This window comes from Lucilia cuprina, chromosome 6, assembly GCF_022045245.1.
Source record: "Lucilia cuprina isolate Lc7/37 chromosome 6, ASM2204524v1, whole genome shotgun sequence".
Classification (NCBI taxonomy): domain Eukaryota; kingdom Metazoa; phylum Arthropoda; class Insecta; order Diptera; family Calliphoridae; genus Lucilia; species Lucilia cuprina.
The window spans coordinates 22,398,942-22,411,451 of NC_060954.1; the positions used below are offsets into that span (position 1 = coordinate 22,398,942).

General features: G+C 27.7%; 1 protein-coding gene across 2 annotated transcripts in view; it reads right to left on the reverse strand.

Annotated features, from left to right (window-relative positions):
• LOC111686151 (receptor expression-enhancing protein 4) overlaps positions 1 to 5,215 on the reverse strand; it is a 49,127-nt gene extending 43,912 nt beyond the window's left edge. The window contains exon 1 of one of the 2 annotated variants that reach the window (XM_046953644.1): positions 5,111 to 5,215. The gene's annotated coding sequence lies outside the window, so the exon portion shown is untranslated. Of the gene's footprint in view, positions 1 to 4,949 lie in introns of both variants that reach the window. The other variant, XM_046953643.1, reaches the window with a different exon arrangement.
• Positions 5,216 to 12,510: the final 7,295 nt, after the last annotated feature.

Consider the following 12,510-nt stretch of genomic DNA (forward strand, 5'->3'; position numbering starts at 1 on the left):
GACATCGGCAGAGCGTAAAATTTTCTTGCTTCACTAACACAACTTCAGTTTTTGGTTTTACATTCTTTGCACTGAAAAAAAAAGTTTGTAACATTTTTTAGTATTGTATAGTGTTCTACTTTACAGTATACCTTTTGATTTTGTATGAATATATGTTAGAAAAAACTAAAGCATAAACTATTATTTTTGTTCATTACCATCGGAAATGCATTTATTTGCAATTTAAGATATAAAGTGGACCTTAATATATACTCAGTGCAGTTAAAACTAAATAAGTAATGGAAGATTTTAAAAATTTAAAAAATAATAGATTGTTATGTGTATAAAAATATTCTCCATAAAGTTCTGCACTCAGATGGTATGCCCTAAATGTCAATTATATGGAAATATTATCAGGACATTGAAGTAAATTCGCTTATATGTCAGGATATAACATAGTAGCGGATATTATATTTGTTTAGGAGTTTGTGTCGATGATTAAACTTTTTAAAATTTTCATTATATAATTGATTCACTCAGAAAAAATAACATTCGACAAATAGGAACTTATCTTATGTTTAACATCAGAGATTTCTCTGTGTGTATTTCAATCAAAAAACTTCAAAAATAAGAGAATGACGTACGTACGTGTGAATGAAGAAAAACCAGAGAGCTCTTAAGGTGGCTCTTCGCGTATATCTGATTTATTAATTTATGTATTCTGCCTAAAAAGAATTAATGAATTTTCTCTTCGTACTTGTAAAAAGTACGGGAACATAAAAAACTAAATTTCTCATTCAATAATTAAAAAATTTTAAAAATTTTTTTTCAATGTACTTTTTAAACAAATAATTTATTCAACATTTTTTTTCTATTTGCCAGGAAAAAAATTTTTGGCTAAAAAAGTTAATAATATATAAGCATAAGTTCCTAAATTGTACACTGAAAATAATCCATGCTCAACTTTACTTCTATTTTCGTAATATTTAAAAAAATTTCGTGTATAATACGAAATATTATTTAATAGAACCCTTTTCTATTTTTACGAAAGTACGAAAACCTTTCGTAATATTTTTTTCTTAAATTTTAGCGAAATTAAAGATAATGATATTAATTATATTATGATTAAATAAAACTACAACATTTTTATAAACGGATCTGATAGCCAGAAAACTGGCACTCATCACTGCCCTCAGACTTGATGCCATAAATGCTTGGACACACAGGCCATACGGCCATGCGGCTATTATGAGGGAAACATCTTTCCTCCCGGGCAATATTGATTACTGCATACCCAAACCTTTCCTCCGTAGGGACTTCGGATACACAATATCCGAAAACTCTTCACCGGAGGATAACAGTTCCCCAAGAACCCTCCTGGTATATACGGATGGTTCTAAAAAAGGGGAACGAGTTGGAGGTGGCATTTTTATCCCTGAATTTGGAACTAAAATAAGCTTTAGGATACAGAATAATTGTAGTCCACTACAGGCTGAACTATCAGCCATAAAAAGAGCAGCAAATTGGCATTGGTACCACAGAATATCAAACAGAGTTATTCAAATTTGTACCGACAGCCAAGCTGCTATCAAATCCCTGATTGGTGTATATACTACATCTAAACTAGTCCAGGAATGCCGGGCATCCTTAAACAGGATGGCGAGACATTCAATAATCGTGCTCAAATGGGTACGGGGACACGGGGATTTGACTGGCAACTATATCGCTGATGAATTAGCGAAACTAGGAGCCTCAATGTCCGACAGAGACATAGACATCTTTTGCGGAATACCGCTAAAAACTTGCAAGACCATAATAGATGGAAAGTTCTATGAAATTTCTCAGACAAGATGGCGTAATGAACCAACTTGTATCAATACAAGGAAGATATTGCCAAACTTGGACAGTAAACGCACGTCATATCTTCTACAAATAAACCGCCCTCATATCAGCAACCTTGTTGCTGTCATTACGGGGCATATCTCATTGGGAAACCATGCAAGAAGACTTGGAATTCCCCACAACGACTTCTGTAGAAGTTGTCAAGACGAAGAGGAGGAAGAATCCATCGAACATCTTCTCTGTCAATGCCCGGCGCTAGCGGACACTCGATCCGTATATCTAGGAAAACGACTATTTGATGACTTGTCAGAACTATCCAATCTAGGACTGGATAACATAAATGCCTTCATCAGGCACAGTAACTGGTTTTAGGACCACCAAGCCATAATTAAGGCACTCACTAGTCCGCAAGGACAGACCTCTCAATCTTCTCCTCCACTTCAATTTCTATTCTATGACTTAATCCTAAACTATCTTCTTCTATCCTCTACCCTCTTTCTTTTATATTTTATCATCTTTACAGGTATCACAAAGGGACCAACAGGACCCAAGTGTGCGTCTTTGCAGCCTGAATACCTAACCTAACCTATAAATTTTAAGAAAATTGAGAATTTCTTGAATTATTTTCATTAAAAAAATTAAAAATTCGTGTGGGAATAATTTTGAACTAAAATAAGAAAATTTATTTTAAAATGAACAAAAATGTTTAAATAAATATTTCGTAAATTTTACCATATTTATTCAAAATTCCCTTTTTTCAATGTAAATTAATTTTTAATTAATTAATTTTTTCAATAATATTTTGCATTATACTAAAATATTTCGTACAATTTCGTATATTTTACGAAAGAATTTCGTGGTGCGAAACAACGAACGGTTCGTACAATATACGACATTTTTCGTATGTATTAGGCATGGATTTTTTCAGTGTATGAATTTTTTCATATTAATTTTTTCAAACAATATCTAGAAGCCTGGACTTTCGAATATTTCGAATTTAAATTATATTTTTCCTTTTGTTAAGAAAGAACAATCCAATCGATGTGTATAAATGTACTAAACACGAGAAAAATAAAAAATATTTTTAATGTGTTTGTTAAAAAAATTACCTGCAAGACCTTTTATTCTAGTATTTTCACGTAAAAGTTTTGAAGCATTACGAGAGAATTAAGTTCTCACAAGTGTGTTGAATATACACAGAACACGTATGTGAAAAGAGGAAAATGTTATTGTTGTAAAACAATGTTATAGTTCAACAGTTATTTAGAATTCCAAAAAATCCGAATTAATAAGTTTTCTGTTGTAAAGATCATATGAACCATTAAAGTGTCATAAAGAGATACACTAGAATACAGATGCAAAGAATATAGATATCGTACCACCCGTTTTAATAGTATGTAAAGGCTATCCATATTGTACGAAAGTGTACTTGAATATACTTCCATACAGTACAAAAATAATGCTGTTAACATGCTTTGAACAATTAGAAGTTTCGCCCTGTACACACAATCGCTATTGAAGGGGGTATCTTTAGCAATAGGAACATGATTGTTAATATAAATTTTGTTTTTGTTGTAAAATGTATTGTTTTTGTTGAAAATATTTAAAAAATTTATCTACATTAGACCGACTCGCAATAGAAAATCACTTAGATTCAAAATATTAATTACCAAATAATGATATAGATACAGAATTTTGAATTTTGTCTTTATTTACATAATTGGACATAGCTCCCATACAAAGTCCTTTTACGAAAATCTCTTAAGCGCACATTACTAATTACCAAATATTTGGCACAAATATTTGTTTTGTATACAAAAAATCAATTTCAAGATTTTTTTACGATCGGTTCATAACACGGGTTTGGTCGGTCCCATACAGGTTCCCTTTATTTTCATTAAATATTTCATTAAACACACATTACTTATTGCTAAATTACGACATAAATACAAAAATTTACGATTTTAAACGATCGGTCTATAATTGGTCATATCTCCCATACTATGTCCAGCCCCTAAAAGCACTTTAACCGTATTTAAAGAGCATTACCAATTTGTGTTGAACAAAATTTTGTGTAGAATAAAATTATATATGTAGGTATTTGTATTTTGAAAATCCTTAAATCTTTCACACACAAGCATACATGCAAATTACTAAATACCGCTAAGCGCTACAAAAATATAAAGAAAAATTTCGTTTATAATATTCAATAAATCTTGGAATTGTAATAGATTTAACTTTTGGGTTTTTTTCTATTTAAGACATGAGAAAACTTATTTCTACAAATATTTGATCAAGTAGAAAAGTAATAACATAAAAGCAGCTGGTGGAGTGTATTTAAGATTTGGCACAGCCGAATATAGCACTCTAACTTGTTTCCTTTATTGAAGTCACGGTAAAAATTACTATCATGTCGTGTAAATCTGATACATCGAAATGTTTTTCTTAATTTTCAGCGCAAAAAAGTCTCATTTTCAGTAGCTTCTTACGCTTCACGTTGATATTATTTTAACTACAAAAAGTCTCGTTATCAAAATGTTAATTATACTAAGATCTTAAAAATTTATGCACAGCCTTAATATTTTTTGTCAAAATTTGAAAAAAAAAAATATTAAATTAAATTTTTGAAGTTTGAAAATAAAATTTTTTATTGAAATACTAAATGATGAAGAGTATATAATATACGACTTACCGAATTTAGCATTGTTATTTTTTTATTTGAAGTTTTGTTAGGTCGTTTTACTTTATAAAATGGCCTTTAATATCTTTGCATTACGTTGAAACATTAAATTATGTGTTAATAACAAAACAAAATTTGCGTGGGATATGTTTTTTATTATTGTTACTCTTTCATAAAATTTAATGTTTATTAATCAAAATAATGGTAATTGTACATAAAATTTTGTTTCATATCTTTGGAACTGAATGTACCTATATAAATATGTATATACCTATGTATATACAAACATAGGTAAGTATCTACATACATATACCCATATGTAGGTATATTCTTATAATGTACTCTAAGGTACATTAATGAAAACACTATTTTATTGGACATTAATCAAGATTTTAAGTTCTACACATTTTTTGGTAAATATAAATTTCAATTTTATATAGATATTTACCTGTTATATTTTTCACATTAGAACAAAGGAACATGAATCGATTAGTTCAATAAAATTATAAATAAAACACAAAACAGCATCTGAAGCACCAATGTTACATTAACAACTTATTTTTTGTTGTTGTAAAATGTTCCAATTGTTTTGTTTTAATAAACACTTACTCGATTCCCAATCATAATTTCAATTCAGTTCATTTGTTATAAACGATTAATAAGGAATCACAATGTCAATCAGTTTTTAGTTAAAAATGTACACAAGTCGGAGACCTGCGCCGACAAATAAAATCGCCGTCGGCCGCTGACACTAAAAATATCGGCGACGACTTAAAATCGACTGTAAGCTGGCGAAGTTTTTAACTGCGTATAGTTTTTAAATTTTTAACGATTTTAAATAAAAACGGAATCCGAGAGATCAAAAAGTGGGATTTGGATCGTCTTGTTTAAAACAGGATGAACATTCGTAACCCAAATATATTTTTGTTAAGGTGGTATTAGACGACATGTATTTTACATATGTACTTCACTTTTTTAACCACATGTAATTCCGAAGGTATGTCAAAATTTTTATTTTACATACGCTTCATAATTTTTGATATCACAATTGTTAAAATTATAAATTAATTTATTAAAAATTAAAGAAATACTTTTACATGTTCTTTATTCATTTTCTTTTATGTTTTTTTTTTATTAATTTATTCAAATGTAATACATGTACCCACTTGGCCTGTAAAAATTATATTACAAGTATTCTTATTATCTATGAGAACATCCACTCCTTCTAACGACCCCTACAAATACATATATAAAATATAAAAATAAGATAAACAATGTACCCTAATTATCAGCCAAAATTGTTGGATTGAAGCATATCAAGAATTCTTAGCTTGAGGGTTATTACAGATAATGTGGGTAAGAAGGGCAGCCACTCAATCAAACATGAGTGGCTCATATGGGTCCACGTAGTTGCGGTCCCGTTGTGTTACTGATAATGTAAAAGAACGTAAATTCCTGGGTAATAAATTCCAAATACGAGCAGATTGTACAACAAATGATTGTTCATATATTGAATTATGTATAGCAGATATAATAATTTGTGGATTCCGAATAGATCTTGTAAATAATATTTTTTGTACAATATACTGGAGTATTTGAAGTTTAATGATTTTATATAGTTATATTAAAAGCGAAATTAAAAGATAATCATCAAAGTCAAGATTCAAAAAATTTTTCAAGTGTGAGGAAATATGAGCTCTTACCCTAACATATACAAATCTAATAATTTTATGCACAATAAATTTAATTTTTTTTTTGTAGTCATGTTACAACGTGAATAAACCTCAATACAATAATTAACATGTGACATAAGTAATGAATGTCCAACTGACCTTTTAACATGTAAAGGTAGAAAAAGATTTAGGTGATATAAACCACGTAAAGTCAGACGACTCTATAGCATATATTATCAACATGTAGTCCAAAAGATAAACTATCATTAATTATATCTCCAAGACATCGCAAAGAACTGACAATTTCAACATTAGAGCCACAAATCCTTAAAATGAAGTCGAACAAATCTGTTCTGCTCGGTCTAAATACTAACCGCTTTATACAAAAACGATTATTAACATAACAATGGTTGTTAAAACCTTTTTTATATGGAAAAAGTGTACAGTAAACCATTGTTAACTTTAATAATCGTTTTTGCATAAGGCCCTATAGCTTTACTCTTATCTGGGTTGATATGTAGGCAGTTTATTGTCATCCAATCATCCAGATTGGACAAATCATAGTTTATAGTGGCTTGCAAAGTATCAACAAATTGTCTCTCACCAGACCATAAAATTTGTATATCATCAGCAAAAGCAAATGGTTTACAATTACTGTAACTTATTGATTCAAACAAATCATTTAGGAATAATGTAAATAGAATAGGGCCAATTACAGAACCCTGGGGAACGCCTGATTTTACAAATTTTAGGTCAGAGATGAGCCATTAACAGAAACAAATTGCCTACGATCACAAAGATAAAACCAAATTAATCGACAAGCAGATTTTTAAAAATTATATCTAGTTCCTAGTTTATGAATCAACAAAGTGTGTCTAACTTGATCAAATGCAGTTCAACTGATAGTAAAACACTGACCTTACTCGCATTAGAAAATTCTCTAATTGATCGAGTATTTTTTTCATCAATCAATTTTGTAATTTGATCCTTAATTAAATTTTCAACATCATTAGATAACGATATCAAAATACCAATTGGTCTCATGTTATCATTTGTAAGTTGACCACTGTTTTTAGGAATTGGAATGATCTTAGAAATTTTCCAGGCTCTGGGGTATTTACATGAAGTAAAAATATTATTAATAAAATATAAAAGATACACAGAGAAAACAGATTCGTTGCAGTAACCGAATTTGTTTCCAATCGAATTTAGTCAGTTCTAACAACTACCACATAATTCTATTGCAGTAACTGTAAAATTCGATTAGTATTTCCTAATACATGAAACTCCGAATTATTTAAAAAAATAATTCGGTAATGAGAATTGAAACTATTAGTATTTACAACTGAAATATTAATTATTATGCCTTTATTTGTGGATTTTATTTATAAGCAATCAAATTTAAAAAATACGTAAAAATGCTTAAAGATACACACATTTTAAATACTTCTCGCATCTCATTTATGGGAATATTATGTACATATTTGACTTTTGGTTAGAGCGAATTTCCTTTCAGTTTTTGGAGAAATATTCTACGTTGAACGGTTTGCATTTCTTGTAGATTTGAATTACTTGCTTTTATTCCTGCAAACTCAAATAAATCTTTTAAAAGCAGCTACAAAATGGATTTTTGATTAAACATTACCATTTTCAATTTTATTCGCCTGTAACATTAAACATCAAGCCGCAACAGCAATTCCATTTATCTTTTTAAATATTTTTTATATCACATTTTTTTAATAAATATTTTTGTAGACGTCAACAAAAACTACGAAATAATCGGTTGAGAATTTCGAATTTATTTAGACTCTTTAACTTTTTCAACTGATAATTGGTTGTGATGATAGAATAATGTTTATTTAACTAAAAATTTGTAGCTTCAACCTATTTTTCGGTTACAAATACTAATATTTAAAATAATTACATTTGAATGCTAAATTTAATTCGGTTGTATTTACCGAATTAATAAAAAGAATTATATGAAAGACTAAATTGGTTAATATAATAATTTGGAAATGGTTAAAATCATAATTTGATTACAATTATAGATTTTCAGTTCTAAAAATAGAAAATCACTTATATCTATAGTTTTTTAATAGCGGCAATGGAATTTTAGTTAACTTTACTAAATATTTATTATGGAAACCGATTTCCTATCGATCTTTTTTCTGTGTGTACTTGCTTATATAAGGAAAAATAATTTTTACAAATGTTATATATATACCATCTGTTCCTATTGAGGTAGACTTTATTTTAAATATATCATTATACAAGTCAATTTCTGTTATACTATTATTATAATAAAGTCATTAATATTATTATAAAACTTTGAAAATTCAGGTTCATCATCATTCACATTTAACTGATTAGAAATTAAGTGTTCATTAATGCAGTTAACATTAATATCTGGATGAATAGTGGGGCCATTTAAAACACCAGCATTACGCAAAGCGTTCCACATCTGCCTCGTGTTATTCAGATTAAAAATTCTCGTACCATAATTTTCCTTAAGTTTTCTAATTTCCGTCTTTGTCCTATAAAAGACTTCGTACTTTTATAAATATTCCACCTAAAGTCGCTCCTATCACTTAAATAATTCTTTAAAGTTATGTTCCTTAATGATCTCAAATAATTAATCTTATTAGAGAATTTTATTTTTTTGTATCTTCTCGGAAGCAAAGTTTCCCTTGAGGGAATATAACTTAACAGTTCAATAAAAAGTTAGTTAAAGAAGTCAAGTTGTTCATTGGTATCATTAGTTAGGTATAATTGTGTAAAGTCTACTTGAAGTAAATGTTCCTCAATAGCAGCAATATTTGCATAAAGTAGTCACAGGAACAAAAAAGGAAGCACATATCAAAGAGTGATGGGAAATGAATGGTAACTGAACAGACAAATTTTGACTAACAAGGAAGTAATCAATAAGTGAAGTTGATTGATGATAAGATTCAAAATATGTTATAAATCTTCAGACTAAGGTGAATTAAAAAGGTCAATGTCAAAATCACCAACTAAAATGATGTTATCATGTCGAACAAAAAAATCACAAAAAAAACTGATCAAATAACATTAAATTTTCTTCTGGGAAAGTAAATAACACTTATTAATATTGGGATCATATCAAAATTATCCCTTAAAAAGATAGCCACACCACCTCTATAACCATAAGGTCGATCGTTCCTACATACCGTATATCCTGGAATATTTATGGCTTGGTCATGTATAGTAGTATCGAGCCAACTTTCAGTATGGCAAAGTATATCTAGATGAATTTTCTAAAAGCAAGGACAATTCATCAAGTTTGCAAGATCTTATTGAAGGACAAAGGCTCTGAGCATTGATGTGCCCAATTTTTAAATTATTCGAAACATTAGAAAAAATACATTCAATATTACCATTGCTGATAATAGGGCCTAAATTTATCCTAGAAGTCATATGATGTCAAAGAAACTGTATGCAGAGTCGTAAGGAAGTAAGAGTAGTGAAATATATACTAAATAATAATTTAAACATAATTATTAAAAAAAAATAAAACTTTTTAACGCTTTCAACCAAATATATACATAGTATAGAGTAATATAAAGCAAATAAATTCATAATATTAATCGAGTGACATTAAATTCAATTCAAAATTAATGAAAATTATAATCATAAGTTCTAATATTTATAATCAATTGTTAAACCATAGATCTATGAAACATATATTCAAAAATCAACCATAAATAAACCATTATATATTGTCATCACAATTTAGAACATGTAAAGAAGTCCATCTCTATTTCAGTACCATCGGGAAACTTAATTTTAGCTAAGGGTACATCTCTATTTAAATTGCTAAACCAAGTTATCTTTTTTTCTTTACGTAAAGAACGGCATTATATTTGTAGCCTGATGGAAGCAGAAATTAAAATACCATTAAGATACCATTAAGAACTGTTATACGCCCCTTAGTATTAATCTCAACATTTTTTATACTTTCGTTGCATTGTTTTAAACTGGTTCGAAATTCATTAAGAGATGTCGATAGATCAGAATTGAGGATTCATGAATTGAGGACTCAATTAAGTCATTTAAACATTGTTGTTCATTCCGCACAAAGAATAAACAATAAGTAAAACGCTGTCATTTTTTTACAACAATAACATTACGCTCTTCTCACAGACGAGTGCTGTGTAAATCCGATATGTAAAAATTTTATTCTCTCTCAAAACTTAAAAACTTTTTCGCGAAAATTTGAGGATAATAGCACTTTGAAATATTTTTTTATCACTTAACATTATATTTTATAATTTTTTGCACAATTTAAACACATTTAATAGCATGACAATAATATATTTTTTACAAACGAAAAAAATATATTTTTTGTTTTTTGACATTGAATTTTTGTTATTTGAAATTAAAACTAAAAAAAACAATGTTGTAAATTTTCGTATGGTAAACGAAAAATATATTTCAAATAAATAATTTATTTTTTTCAATATTATAGATTAAAAAACAAATAGACGTGTTTATAAAATGTTTATAGATAAAATATGTGCAAAATATCTTAAGAAACCCTTCTAAGTATAAATTGAAATGTACTAATTTTTTCAATATTATTTTTTGCAACTACAACGTTGACTTGAGAATTCTACTAATACATTCTTAGAGTTAGGTACCGGATGACAGTAGACTTAGGTACTTTTGACAACAGTTTCATTTCTTATTTATTCTTTGATTCCGCATTTCATCAGAAAAAATACTAAAATTATTGTCAAAATTTTTTATCTAATTCATCAATATATTTACGCATTATGGAATCATCCCTGCTGGCATATAGTAGTATATAGGCGAAACTAATTGTTAAGGACCTAAGTCCCCTGTCAAAGACCTAACTGGTGAGAATGTATTAGTAGAAGCACAAAAATAAACACAGTTGTTCAAAATGTATTTTTTGGACGTTATTCTTTGTGTGTTATTAATGAAATTTTATATATCAGTGAATGAAAATATTAGTGATTTTTTTGAAAAGATATTTTATTTCACAACATATTATAAACACGTCTTTTTGTTATTTTTTATGTTGAATTAAAAAAAAAGTATGTAAAATACTTTTTTTAATTTTCAATACTAAATGTACAGCTTTTCATTTTTCAGTTTTAATTAAAATAAAATGTCAAAGAATAAAAAATATTTTCTTTTCGTTTGTAAAATATAAATTATTTTCGGGGTTTTAAATAAATGAAAAGTGTTGAAAAAAATAATAAACATTAAGTTTAAGTGATAAGAAAAACTAATAAGTGGTAATATCCTCGCAATTTTGTGAAGAAAATTTGATGTTTAGTGAGTGCGTTTAGTTCTCACAGGTTTGTTTTATTCTCTCAGAGCTCGTCTGTGTGAATAGAATAAATATTTTTCATCTGGGACATTTACACACATATAGTGAATCAACTAAGTTTTTTGCCTACCTTTTTTTAAATGGCCCCAATATTCATCCAGATATTAATGTAAACTGCATTAATGAACACTTAATTTCTAATCAATTAAATATGAATGATGACGAACCTGAATTTTCAAAGTTTTATAATAATATTAATGACTTTATTATTATAATTAATATTAATGACTTTATATATATATATATATATATATATACTATATATATATATAATTATATATATATATATATATAATATATATATATATATATATATATATATATATATATATATATATATATATATATATATATATATATATATTATATTATATATATTATATATATATATATATATATATATATATATATATATATATATATATATATATATATATATATATATATTATAATATATATATATCACATTTGTAAAAATTATTTTTCCTTATATAAGCAAGTATCTTTTATATTTTATTAACAATATTTTTACTTCATCTAAATACCCCAGAGCCTGGAAAATTTCTAAGATCATTCCAATTCCTAAAAACAGTGGTCAACTTGCAAATGATAACATGAGACTAATTGGTATTTTGATATCGTTATCTAATGATGTTGAAAATTTAATTAAGGATCAAATTACAAAATTGATTGATGAAAAAAAAATACTCAATCAATTAGAGAATTTTCTAATGCGAGTAAGGTCAGTGTTTTACTATCAGTTGAACTGCATTTGATCAACTTAGACACACTTTGTTGATTCATAAACTAGGAACTAGATATAATTTTTAAAAATCTGCTTGTCGATTAATTTGGTTTTATCTTTGTGATCGTAGGCAATTTGTTTCTGTTAATGGCTCATCTTCTGACCTAAAATTTGTAAAATCAGGCGTTCCCCAGGGTTCTGTAATTGGCCCTAT